Source organism: Rhodnius prolixus, unplaced genomic scaffold (assembly GCF_049639745.1).
Source record: "Rhodnius prolixus isolate KJV_2025 unplaced genomic scaffold, Rpr scaffold_1, whole genome shotgun sequence".
In the NCBI taxonomy this organism is placed as follows: Eukaryota; Metazoa; Arthropoda; class Insecta; order Hemiptera; family Reduviidae; genus Rhodnius; species Rhodnius prolixus.
In genome coordinates this window covers 48128540-48132928 of record NW_027411581.1, presented here as the reverse complement: position 1 = coordinate 48132928, position 4389 = coordinate 48128540, and positions in this window count along the sequence as shown.

Below are 4389 nucleotides of genomic sequence, written 5' to 3'. Positions count from 1 at the left end.
CTATAGTAATTGGTTCCCGGAACTTTTTTTTTTAAATCACCACCGGCCTCTGAACTGTGTTCTCTCGTTACAATAAACACCGTTCTTTCCCAGACAAGTGATTTGTAAGATCAATGAAACAGCTATTCTTAAAAAAATAAAATAATGTGATAAATGCATTAATTAAAATGGCTTACTAAAATAAAAATGGTATTAATAATAATAATAAAGCCTTTATTTATATAAAGGAAATAAAAAATAATACATATTAATTTAAATAAAATAATTTTTCTATAGATCAATAATAAACAAGAAATATTAAAACATTTTAGTTTTCATTTATTTTTTATTTATTTTTATTATTTATTAATTTATTTTTATTATTAATTAATTTATTTATTTTTATTTTATATAATTTGTTTATTTATTTTTTTTATTTTTTCCTTTTTTGTAATTTTTTATTTTTTACTTTAATTATAATTTTTTCCCCTTTTGTACCAGACAAAGGTAATCACTACCTTTGTATCACTATCACTACCTGCCTTTCCCTGAGGGTGTAAAGGTCAGACTTCCCACGGAGATCAATCCTACTGGGAAGCAGAGTGCACTGCGAGCTCTTTCCATTTTCTTCTCCAAACATCTCAGTCCCTGGCTACTCTGGTCCAATGCTGGCCTGCTTCTTGCCGGAAAAAGACAGCCCACCTCTTTGGTTGCCGACCTCTTCTTCTTTTCAGATTGTAGGGCGTCCATTCTGTCGCTGTCAAGGACCATCTTTTATCAATTCTTCGCATTAATTGGCCAGTCCAATCCCACTTCAATTTATTGATGTTCAACAGTACGTCTCTAAGGCCCGTTTTCGTCCTGATTTCTGCACACCTTATTTTGTTTATTTTATTTTTTTATGCTGGTTATGCTTCGCTCAACTGTGTGTTTTTTTTAAATTTTTATTTCTGCATGCTCCATACAATGTATAAATACATTGTATTGTTGTATAATACATTGTAATGCTGGTATAACATTTAACATCAATAATCAAATAATAATTTAGAGTAGAATAGTAATAGTTGATAATACTAACAAAATAATAATATTAAATTAAATGATATAATAAAATAATAAAGAATATTAAAATCATAATAATCAAAATAGAGAGAATAAAAGGATAAATAATAAAATTAGAAAACTGCACTTAAAATAATCAAATGATAAAAGTAGCTAAATTAACTTGAAATAATGCAAAAATATATAGAAACTTGAAACAATTACAGAGCAACCGAAATAGAATTGAAATTAATATAATTAAATTAATTAATTAAATTAGTAAAATTAATAAAATTAAAATGTCAGTACACTTTTGGGTCGATTGAGTGTTGCCATACACTTATTTTCCTTTTTTCAACAGCTGTTAAGGACCACGTCTGACACCCATAGTAAACCACTGGTAGGATACAGCTTTCAAAAATATATTTTTTGGCAGCCATCCCAAAGTTACCCTTCGTAATATCTTTTAAGGACCAGTATTTTTGCCATCCAGGAGCCAGTCTTTTTTGGATTTCTTTGTTGGTTCTCTCCTTATAGGAAATCCTTTGGCCCAAGTAGAGATAATCTTCTACATATTGTGAAGCAGTCCCATCTACTGCAATATCTCTTTCTTCACTATTTGTCATTTTTTGGTTTTACTGTAGTTCGGCTGCAAACCAACAGTGACGCATCTATTAATTAATTCCTTGATCATCTCAATAAGTTCATCGTCTTCATTGGAAATGAAGACCACATCATCAGCAAACGCCAAGTTTTAGATATCTTCCATTTATCCGTACTCCGTATGTATTCCATCCCAAACTCCAGAAAATGCTTTCTGGTATCATAATGAAAAGGAGAGGCGATAGGGGATCCCCTAGTCTTACGACTTTCCTTATTGGGAATTCAGGTCATCACTGTTTATCTAAAACACACGTAGACATCCCCTCATACCTTTCCTGATTATTGTTATATATTTGTATTCCACTTCTATTTGATTAAGAACTTCGAATATACGTACAGTGATGATATACATTATCGAAGGCCTTTCTGAAATCAATAAAACAGAAATACACTGGAATATTGTACTCTCTCGATTTTTCTATCAATTAATTAATTGTTCGCAAATGATCCGCAGTTGAGTTTGTCCTAAAACCCGCCTGTTCCTTTGAGATTGAATCCATTATCTTGGCAGAGAGCCTCCTTTTAATGATATGAGTAAACAACTTTGCCACTGAAGAACATAGAGATATTGACCAGTAGTTATCTAAGTTATTTTTATCCCCTTTTTTATGTAACAAAATAATTTTCAGCGTTCTCCATTGTTCTGGTAATTCTTCCTTGTCAATTATCATACTAAATAGACCAGATAGAGAGGAGGTTCTCCTCCCGCTTTCAATATTTCATTTGGGAAACCGTCCGGACCTGGACTCTTGTTTAACTTTAAAGTTTTAATTGCTTCCTCAACTTCCACCAACTTATTTAATTCGGTTAGTGTATCTACTCCATTAACTTATTCATTATTTGATTCTTTACTTACTTTTCCTGTATTCTAACAAGTCCATGTTTCTTCAGATAATTTACTACATTTATTACTTTTAGTTTCTGAATCAGTAGAAATCAATTCGTTCAAAAGTGATGCAAATCTGTTGAATTTACTTTGTACATTAATTGGTTTACAAAAATCTCCGTTACTCTCATTTTGTAATTTAAATCTGATTTTGTTTTGATAAGTTACAATCTCTTCCTCTGTAATGAACTGTTGTTTCCTTTTTATAATTTTGAATGGCCTTTTCTCGAATTTATCAATTTATGAATTAATTCTATTCTTATCATGCGGTGATCGGAACTAAAATTTAAATTCATTATTACCTCCAAACTTCTCAATAAACTGCGATTACTTATCAAAAAAAAAAAAAATCGATTTCAAAGGTCTGGTGAATTCCAAGGCCACTTTCCTCTTGGGTTATTGTTAAAATAAGAATTTCCTATTACCAACTGGCTAAAAGCAAAGTCGCTTCCTTCATTTCTTCTTCCGTGTGTATTACCCATTATTCTTTCTTCTCCATCCGATCATTCCACAAAGCGGCCATTGAAATCCCCTATCACTATAATACAATTATTCTTCCTTCTGAAACTACCCATTAGTTTATCCAGCTCATCATAGAACTTGACTTTTTCCTCATCTGCGGTTTCCGCTGTCGGTACATTTACTTGTACTATTTTGATTAATTTAGTTTGCCAAAATTTAGTTTCAAGACAACTACTCTGCAATTGATCTCAATAAATTCTAATTTCGAGTTACTATGCTTATTTGATATTAAGAAGCACACTCCATATTGGCCGTTATTAGCCAGCAGTATGCATGAAAAAGTCTCCGTTTCCCTTTTCTATTATTTTACTTTTTTTCCTTCTCACTTCTGCCAACCTGTAACATCCTACTTAAGATTTTCTATTGCAAGTTTCAAGTTCTTCTAATCTCTCTTCTCCCCTCAGTGTCCTAACATTTAGTGTACAAATTCTAAGAACATTCTTATTTGCTGCCTCTTCACTAGCTTATTTTCCTGTTTTATACTTTTTAATTTTTACTTTTCTTCTGTATTTCAATTGCCATTTAGATATCCGATTTGAAAGCCGTTGTCCTCCAATAGATCCAACGATTGCTATACTCTGACCACACATTGATACGAAACATTTAGAAACTCCCTCTCTTCCTCCTTTTCTTTCTCGAGTACATTCTTCGTTCTAAAACATGTATCTATTGCTTCTAGAACGTTTATCTATATTCGACACTCTTTTAGCGAGATTTTTGCTTTTCCTACCCTTATCCAATCTTGCTGGAGAGCTCTCCTCTCTACGCTGCCTTTTGTTTATCGAATATTGCTTATTCCCTTGTTCCTCCAAATTGTAAAAAAAATTCCATTTACCACAACTTAATCATACCTAATCATAACTTGGTCTCCTCTGGTTTTGTGCAGCTGGAAGAATGGGAACAACTCCTTTCTTACCAGACTAATATAAGTCGGAATATCTTCCTTTACTTTGAGTCACTTCCATTCTGCTGGCTGAGAGAGCTTATTCCTTAAAATATCATTTCTCAAGATAACTGAGTTAAGCATACGAGTAAGTATTGGGCCATCATCGGCACTTCCTTGTAATCCTATAATATTAATAATGTTATAGACAATAAAATTAATTCCATTGCACTTAAAATAGTCTTTATTTGGTTCAAAATCAGAGTTATAAGTGTCATGATTGATTAATAAAAACTTATTTTTCCTTCGCTTTTCATCCTGTAGAAAATTGTATTCCTTATTATAATTTTTAAATTCATTCATTTCAGATTTCAAGGAAGTAATTTTATTATTATTATTATTTTATTTGTCAAAG